The sequence below is a fragment of the Pongo pygmaeus genome, chromosome 3, assembly GCF_028885625.2.
Source record: "Pongo pygmaeus isolate AG05252 chromosome 3, NHGRI_mPonPyg2-v2.0_pri, whole genome shotgun sequence".
Lineage (NCBI taxonomy): Eukaryota > Metazoa > Chordata > Mammalia > Primates > Hominidae > Pongo > Pongo pygmaeus.
Genome location: NC_072376.2, coordinates 202185429 through 202195613, shown reverse-complemented (window position 1 = coordinate 202195613; position 10185 = coordinate 202185429). Strand labels below are relative to the sequence as shown.

At 36.5% G+C, this 10185-nt stretch overlaps 1 non-coding gene across 1 annotated transcript; it reads left to right on the top strand.

The window, feature by feature from the left end:
* The first annotated feature begins 9297 nt into the window (after positions 1-9297).
* LOC129035952 (U7 small nuclear RNA) lies at positions 9298-9358 on the top strand. The gene has a single exon (XR_008502429.1). It is a non-coding gene; the product is annotated as a U7 small nuclear RNA (small nuclear RNA).
* Positions 9359-10185: the final 827 nt, after the last annotated feature.

Genomic DNA, 10185 nt, shown 5'->3' with positions numbered 1-10185 from the left:
TGGATCAATAAATGCTGTTAAGTTGCATAAAAAGAATTTAATATATTGCATTCTCAGTGTTTTGGAATGAATACAAGTGTGTGTATATACATATATACACACACACACATACACACACACTGTTTAAAAAATCAATTGTACAAAATATGCATATTTCCAAATTATTATTCTTTCATAAAGTAAGAGCAACAAAGATAGCATTATTTGATTGACAATTTGGCAATGATACTATTTCTTACACCAGGTATACAATCTGACATCTTTGCTGGTCTTTCAATATGCTCAATTATCTGGACCTGTTTAATATGCCCAGGCTCCTACCTGTTGCTCATCCACCTTGATCTGCTATCCTAGTGGTTCTCGTCTTCACCTTTTCTCATCCATTCCTTTCTTAATTCCCGTCTCTACGTTGTTGTCAAGAATGGTGTTTCCATCTGCTGAAAACTCCCTATTTTCATATGAATCATGTTTATTCCTTAAAAAGTATGACCATGCCAGTGATTCCAGTGCTTTAGAAGGCAGAGGCAGGATAATCACTTGAAGCCAGGAACTTGAGACCAGCTTGGGCAACATAGGAGATTCCTTCTCCACAAAAACTTATTTTACAATTAACCAGGTGGGGTGGGATGTGCTTGTGGTCCTGGCTACTCAGGAGGCTGAGGCAAGATGATCTCTTGAGGTGAGGAGTTCAAGGCTGCAGTGAGCCATGGCTGTGCCACTATATTCCATGGCTGGGCAAGTGAGTGAGACCCTGTCTCAAAACAAACAAACAAATAATAAATGAAAAGCATACTATGACGGCTGCAGTCCACCCTGACTTCTCTCTTCTTTGAACTCTCATTGCATTATGACAATGCCCAAATGTTTAGAATTTTACCTGCTCTAATTTTTGTGTTTTCATTTGCAGTTGAAACCACATGAGATTTTAGGTCTTTTGGAGACAGGGACTTGTGCTATATTTCTTTGAATTACCCTCCATCTGCTTTATTTATGACTGACAGTCATTAAGAAACTCGCATTTCTTGCACCCCTTCCCTTTTAGTAACAGTCATTTGAGCCCCTAATAGCCTGATCTGTTGATCAATAACTGGTTCCAGAAAGGGCATGTGAACCAGATGGTCCAATCAGAGTAAGACAGAGGATTTTTCTTTGATGGTTAAGGGAAAGGAAACTTTCTGTTCTAAAGTCTGCGGTGTGCAAGGGTGATATGGTTTGGCTCTGTGTCCTCACCCAAATCTCATCTCAAAATCCCCACATGTGGAGGGAGAGACCTGGTGGGAGGTGATTGGATCATGGGGGCAGTTTCCCCATGCTGTTCTCATGATAGTGAGTGAGTTGTCATGAGATCTGATGGTTTAAAAGTGTTTGTCAGCTCCCCCCTCGCTCTGTCTTTCTCTCTCTCTCCCCTGCTGCCTTGTGAAGACGTGCCTTGCTTCCCCTTCACCTTCACCTTCCACGATGACTGTAACTTTCCTGAGGCCTCCCCAGCCATGCAGAACTGTGAGTTAATTAAACCTTTTTGTTTATAAGTTACTCAGTTTCAGGGAGTACTTTTATAGCAGTGTAAAAATGGACTAATATAGGGGATAAGGCTTGAAACCCCTGCAGCCTTTTATCACCACTAGGGAAAGCATCCTGAAAAGATGCCGTTGGAACAAAGTGCATCAGACAAGAAAACAGCAGAGAAACTGAGCTGCTGGAGACCAAGTTGATCCATACACAAAGCTGCCTGCTACCTCTGGTCTTGTCTTGTTTCCTGAGGCAACACATTCTCTGTATTGTTTAAGCTATGTTGTGTGAGGTCTTTATGGTACTTGAAAATGGTTCTGTTCTAATTGATACTTAGACACCACGAGCAACAATTTTGCACTAGATAATTCCTAGGAGATATAATACAGAAGGACACATACCATAGTTTTATGTTTGCTTAAGAATAAGTTTTGAGGCTTACAGTAAGAAAACACTATAGAACTTATTCTAGTGTCTCATTCTTGCATTTGTGAGTCTATGTGTGTGTGAGAGAGCGAGAAAGAAGAAACACTATGGTGAGTTGCAATTTATTATTATAAGATTATGTTCTCTGAGAAGCAATTAACCTTATTCTAAGGTGTAAAACAGTGGAGGCTAGTTACTCAAATGATGCTCTTAAAATGACTTTTGAAAAATTCATATAATTAGATAATTGGATATTTAAATGAAATTTTTGAAATATAATATCTATTTTTATTCTTTTGTAAACACTTTGGTTTAAGAAATTTTTTACCTACTTATACATTTCTGTTATCTGAAAGAGAACAATGGTTTTTATAAATAGTAGTCGTGGCTGATAGGCAGTCTTTTTCTTTGACTTTCTTTCCCCTGGAATGTGGACGTGCAACTCTAGGCCAAACACTTTAGATTTTAATGTGTTAAGACACTGTTTTATAAGGGAAGCTGACAGAGTTGGTTTGAGGGAGGAAAATAAAAAAGAGAAGAAAAGATGCATTCCAAATGTAGTTAACTGCTTTTTAATTGGCTACTAAGCATTGTTAGTATACTGCCCATAAATCCAAGCTTTTGATGTCTTAAAATATAAAATGTCATTAGAAAATTAGGACATATTCTTAGGGCTTTTAATGGTAGACATAGAACCTGGTTTAAATTTGGATCCTCAAAGCTTTTTGAGAGTGCACAGATCTCTCAATGATTCTGGAACTGTTTTAAGGTGAGGGGAAGGTAATCAGAGCCCAGGAATTTTGTTGCTTAGAATTACTATCAAACCACTTCTAACAAGAGCAGCTGGATGCCGGCTGGATGGCACTATCTTGGATAAGAAACATAGTTCAGTAATCTTTTAAAAAATAAGATGTGTGTCAACAAAAAGGAATGTTAGTTAAAGGGAAAATTTGAATTTAGAAACCCTACACTGAGTGAATTAATTGACCCTAGTTCTTGGTATTTATGTTGAGGTACCTCATATTATCATTGACTTATTCATTAATAATTATTTAATGAGGACTTATGTGTGCCAGGTATTCCTCCAGAGATTGAAGATAAAAATCACTGTCATCGAGATTGTGGCCCAGTAGGTGAGTCAGACAATAAAAAATATATGTATATATAAAACGTAATGTATATTAGCAACCACTGAAAGAAAAACATAAGAAGGGGATTTAAAGTGCTGGTGTGAGTACAGGATGCCTGTTACTTTTAGAAAAGATGACAAAGAAGCACTTCATTAGAAAAGCTTCTGAGTAAAGATTGGAAAGTGCAAGGAAAAACAGCAGCTGAGGCAGAGTGAAGGGCATGTGCAAAGGCCCTGAGGCAAGAGCTACTTAGCAAACTAGTAAAAAATAGATTATTAGGACATGAGATCAGAGAGGTAATAAGGGAGAAAATCTTCATTAAAGACATAGTGCATATACATGTATGTTTATTGCGGCACTATTCACAATAGCAAAGACTTGGAACTAACCCAAATGTCCATCACTGATAGACTGGATAAAGAAAATGTGGCACATATACAGCATGGAATACTATACAGCCATAAAAAAGGATGAGTTCATGTCCTTTGCAGGGACATGGATGAAGCTGGAAACCATCATTCTCAGCAAACTATCACAAAGACAGAAAACCAAACACGGCATGTTCTCACTCATAGGTGGGAATTGAACAATGAAAACACATGGACACAGGGAGAGGAACATCACACACTGGGGCCTGTTAGGGGGTGGGGGGCTAGGGGAGGGAGAGCATTAGGAGAAATACCTAATGTAAATGATGAGTTGATGGGTGCAGCAAACCAGTATGGCACATGTATACCTATGTGTCAAACCTGCATGTTGTGCACATGTACCCTAGAACTTAAGTATAATAAAAAAATAAAATAAACAAAATAAAATAATACAAAAACTCTGAAAAAAAAAGGCATAGCATATATATTGACATTTACTCTGAGTGAATTGGTAAGCCACTAAATGTTTTCATAATCAGTTCTGTTATTTCACTATGTGCAATAGTTTTTTTATTATTATTTTTAACTTTCCTTTTTTTTCCTCCCCTGTGGTGCCTTCTATTTTTAACTGGCAATTCAAACAATCGCTGTTACATCTCAGATAGTTCTTATGTTTCTCTCGATGTTTCTTTTTATAGCTTGTGGAATTCCCAGCAGGTAATTTCTGAACCTTTCTCCTGCTTCCTTCCCCTCCCCTCTCCCTCCTTCTCCCTTCTCCCTTCCCCCTCTTCCTATCCTCCCCTTCGCATTCTTTCCTTGTCCTCCTTTACCCCCACTTCCTCTTCTTCTTTTACTTCTTCTCCTAGTAAATATATTCTAGATATAGTCACTTTTCTAAATCTTAAAGATAATACTGAAACCAATTCAGTAGTCCCATAGATAAGTTCTTTTGGATAAACATAGAAATTGACCCTCTGGTCTTAAAGCTCGAAACTTATATTTGCTTTATCTGAGTTCCTTCCTCAGGCAACCACTTTCAGGCTTCTCAAAAAATATCAAAGAACTGAAACTCACCAGATCACCACATCCAGACAATGAGATGCCAGGCCTTTCATTCCTCATGATTGCTTCCTTGCCCCTCCCCAGTTCCTGCTTTCTTATACATTTCTCACACATCTTCCCTGCTATATAAGCCTGAAGTTTTACTTGGTCATGGAGATGGATTTGAGGCTGAGCTCCCACCTTCTCGGCTGCGGCACCCGATTAAAACCTTCTTCCTTGCCAATACTCATTACCTCAGTCACTGGCTTTCTGTGAAACGAGCAGCAGGCCCTAGACTGAATCCCTCGTGTTTCGGTAACACTACTACTTTTGTTTTTCTGTAATAGATGGCAAAGTATGAAAAGTTCATTTATCTTCCTCTGCACTCATTCCTGGAAAAGGAGTGAGTTACTCAGAATTGGCATTAGCCTGTGCCCTGTGCCACACTCATGGTTCACATAAGTCCTGCTAGACATAGTACCTCCTATCACAACCTCAAGTTCAGAGCACTACATCTGTCTATGCTAGACATAGTACCTCCTATTGCAACCTGTGCCCTGTGCCGCACTCATGGTTCACATAAGTCCTGCTAGACATAGTACCTCCTATCGCAACCTCAAGTTTAGAGCACTACATCTGTCTATGCTTCATTTTTGGTGTCCACCAGGATTTGTCCAGGTTAATTCTGCAGGACTAAGGATGTCCTGCTATGAATGCAGAATTGTCAGATATAGGCTGATTTTGAATTTTCTATTTCAAATGGAAAATTGTGTTTAATTCAGAATATTTATTTATTTATTTATTTATTGAGATGGAATCACACTCTGTTGCCCAAAATGGAGTGCAGTGGCACAATCTCAGCTCACTGCAACCTCTGCCTCCTGTGTTCAAGCAATTCTCCTGCCTGGACTACAGGTGCATGTCACCATGCCTGGCTAATTTTTGTATTTTTAGTAGATTCAGAGTTTCACCATATTGGCCAGGTTAATCTTGAACTCCTGACCTTAAGTGATCCACCTACCTTGGCCTCCCAAAGTGCTGGGGTTATAGGCATGAGCCACCGTGCCTGGCCTTAATTCAGAATTATTCTACAATTCAGAGCTATCAAGGACACTTCATTGATACATCCTTAAAATCAGGTTATGATTGTTTCTATTTCATTTTTATTTTATTACCTTTTGTGTGTGTGTGTTCTGAAATGTCTTCTTGAAATTTATTCTTCATGTATATTTTTAAATTGTTTTGCATTAGAAATATTTATAAAGCATTTATTACATATTCTGAAGTACATGTATAAATTTATACTTTATAAACAAATGGGATATAATACAGGTTGATAACATGCTACCAGCTGGCCATTATGTTAAGCCATGTTAACTCAGAAAGCTGCTCTAATAATTTCCAATCAAAAAAGTAACCTGTAGATACACTATTTCACACTCACTAGTATGGATGAAAAAAGTTTAAAATCCAAAAAGGTTTTGTGAGTACAGAGCAAAAGGAACTCTCTGCCCCTGCTGGTGGAATTGCAGTTTAGTATAATGACTGTAGAAAACTGGCAGTTGCTTCTAAAGTTAAACATATATTGATCTTATGACCTTGAAATTCCATTTCTAGGTACTAATCTTAAAAAACAACAACAACAACAACAAAAAAGAAACAAGGCCAGGCGCGCAGTGGCTCACACCTGTAATCCCAGCACTTTGGGAGGCTGAGACAGGTGCATCACGAGGTCAGGAGATTGAGACCTGCCTGGCCAACATGGTGAAACTCTGTCTCTACTAACAGTACCACCAAAAGACCTCTACTAACAGTACCACCAAAAGACTTGTTTGAGACTGTTCATAACAGCTATATTTATAAACTTTTTAAAAAATTGGGTTGACCCAAAATATCTAAATAGGAGAGTATCTAGAAATAATAGCATTTCAGACAGTGGAACATTACGCAGGAATCCTGATAAATGCACCAACAGGAATGACTTTCAAAGCATTGTCTTAAGTTGGTGATGCTAATTGAAAGAAGCGAATTATTAAGAAGAAGTGAATTCTTATTAAGAATAAGTGAAACAAATGCATTGTGATAGAAATAAGCTGCCGTTGCCTTTGGGCCACGAGAGTTGACCAGCAGGGGCATGGGCATGAAGACGCTTTCTGGGACCTTGAAAACAACCTAGATCTTGATTGAGATGCTAATTACATGAGTTTATATATTTATCAAAATGTACGAAAATCAACACTCAAGATCTGTGCAGATGAGGTATATAAATTTTACCTCAATAAGAAATAATTTTTTAAATTATAAGTTTTATATTACCTTTTTTCTAAAATGGATATGAATTGGTAATACTAAAACAGTAGCAAAATTTGGAAATAGAATGTTCATTTCTATTTATTCATATTTGTTCATTTTAGCATAATCTTACAAATTAAAATAACACCATTAAATATCAATATGCCATTTTATTGTATTGCTATTGGATTTTACTTTTTTTGTCAAAAGTGGTATTTTCAAGGGTATCAGAATATATTCCTTTTAAGCAAAGGCTTTTTGTTAATATTATTGTAAATATAAAAATCATACATTATTATTAAACTATTATAAATATATCTCATAAATATAAATGTCATAATGAACACATCCCATTGATTTTTAAAATTGTAATATTAACATTATTCAAGAAGAATAGCACATATTATTATATATATTTCTCTGTGATTTTAAAATATGAAAGATAGCACAATACATCAATACATCCCCTTCAAGTAGTGGTATTATTATATTTTTTAAATTCCATTTAAAATTCTCCATACTCACAATTTGGTCCTCACTGTAATTTTGACCAACATTTTAAGTTTCATGGCAGGTGACTGGGACCCAAAATGCTGTCTTACAAACTTATGAAACAAATTATTATGAGTAGAAAGTAAAAGAATGATTTCACTTTACCAAGACCTGTTCTCATCTATATTCTTTCATTGCCCACAAGTGCAGTATGATTGATCAAAACATTTGTGGTGGAATACAGATTAGCCTTTAAGAAAAAGAAAGGCTAAGCTTACAAGACTTTATTTTCCATTAAAAACACATAATCCTAATATCAATGGTTTATATTCAAGGGAGGAACAAGCTTTGTCTTGGAGAGCTAATGATAATACAGTGATGATACCTATTGTTATTGAAATTATTTTATGTGTCACCATAATTGTAACTGCCCAGGTGATTTTTAAATGCACATTTCTAAATTCTCAGTAAAATTCAAATCATCTGGAAAAAAATGAGTTAATAAAAATGTAAAAAGGAGAAGTGATATAGAAAGAAGCAAGACATGATAAATAAGATTTTTTTTTCCAAATTCAGATGATATTACAATATATATGCAATTACCAAATTGTTAGGAGTAAACAGAATAACCCCTTAAAGCAGACCATTCTTCAAAATGGCAGTCACATTCTTCGATACTCAACGGAGGTCCTCTGCCCCAGAATATTATTATGATTATTCCCAATTTCTTATTCCTGAGAGGACATATCATAAATTCTGTTATAATTTCAAATAAGTTAATTGCCACACCCACAAAAGCAAGCCTTTAAACTTGAAGCAGTGAATTTTGTTACCATTAAAGAAAACTCTCTAGCTTTAACACTGATGTTACTACTCAGTTTCCTCTGCTAACGGGCATTCAAATTAACCGAAGTCCAATCGTTGGATGTTTTCAGCATTGCCAAATCTAGCATGTTTTCTTTAAACTGAGTGACATTTTTTTTTATAAGGTCTGTATTCATGGACAGGACGAAAGTATGTGCCCTATTTACATTTAAATTGCATATACATTTGATTTCCTACAGTTCCAGCGACGACTATCATCTTTAATAGAGTATTTCCATCTTGTTAGTGACTGATATTTGGAGTGAATAATTTTATCTGAGAATTTTTAGTTTCTCACACTTTACCATTAAATAGTCCCAATTTATGAAATAACACTTTGACTTTTTGAGAATATTATGCACTATTTATTGCAAATATCTTCCCACTTTAACTTCACGTCAAGTAATATAGGAAGGAAAGATAACTGAAAGTAAAACATTGGGCATGAATGTCACATTTCTTGGCAGATTTTTAATTTAGCTTCTTAACCTTAATGTGAGATAAATGATACAATCCTCATTGCAGGGATTACAGTACCATTTAAATATGTGACAACACTAGCGACAACATCGATCAGAAGCTGTGCAGGTGTGGGGGGGTGTCTTTAATGGACATAGATTGTCCAGACCTCAATCACAAATCTCATTCAAAAGACAGCCTTTCTGGTGGCTAGTGACCCCTCCAGGGAACTCAGAGCTTCCATTTCAGCGTTTCTAACCATGCGATTTAGGTGGGTGGCTTTCCTGACCTTGTGACACTGTGCCACACCAAAAAAAAAAAAAAAGGAAAGAAAAGAAAGGGAATTTCCATCTTGTTTGTTCCTCGAGCCTATCTTGGAAAATTAAAGAGACTGTGTCATATTAGTGAACATATGAACTTAACATCATTCACTTTTTAAAAAGAATTTTAGTGTAAAATACAACATTGTATTTTCAGTAGTTTGGGGAAATTATGATTGTTTGACAGTTCAATTGAATTGTAGTCAGTAGTATTACTGTAGATGAATTGTCTAAAGATTGGTAAGTAATTTTAATAGCAATGGAAAACAATGTTATGTAAATACAATGTTCAATAGGTAACAACTATTATTCAATAACAGATGAAGACAGAAAACTGTTCACATACATTATGATATAAAGAGAAATGGAGAAAATTGGTTAAGAACATGAACTTTAGAGTGCTACAGCTCTTTTAAAATGTGTCTAGCAAGTTTTCCAGTTTTCACTGGAACCTCCGCTCCCATCAAAAAAAAAAAAAAAAACCCACAAAAGACTTGAACTCTAGAATCAAGTTGGCTGATTTTCTATTCTAGGCTAGCACTTCTCAAGTGCGTAACTTTCATCAAGCACCCTGTCCTCTCTGGGCCTCACTATGTTCATCTATAAAATGGTGGTAACTCTGATGTCAGGAGTTCAAGACCAGCCTGGCCAACATGGTGAAATCCCACCTCTACTAAAAATACAAAAATTAGGCCGGGCATGGTGGCTCACGCCTGTAATCCCAGCACTCTGGGAGGCAAAGGTGGGTGGATCACGAGTCAAGAGCTCGAGACCATCCTGGCTAACACGGTGAAACCCCATCTCTACTAAAAATCCAAAAAAATTAGCCGGATGTGGTGGCAGGTGCCTGTAATCCCAGCTACTCGGGAGGCTGAGGCAGGAGAATTGCTTGAACTCAGGAGGTGGAGGTTGCAGTGAGCCGAGATCGCACCACTGCACACCAGCCTGGGCGACAGAGCGAGACTTCATCTCAAAAAAAAAAAAAAAAAAATGGTAGTAACACTTCTAGGCCATTCTTAGGGCTGTTATTAAGATCAAATTAAGTGATACACATATAGCACATTACCTGATGGCCATCAGTAATTATTACATAAATTATGTATGTTTCTGTATTACTTAATACCTTAAAAGAATACATTTTATATCCACTTATCATGATAGTTTCTAAACAGATTTATAGATTGGTTTAACTCAGGTCATAATCTCAGAAATTTATGTACTTAAATTATGTTGCAGGAGTGCTGTTAGAAAACATTTATTCTTCCAACACTTTTAGAAATATCT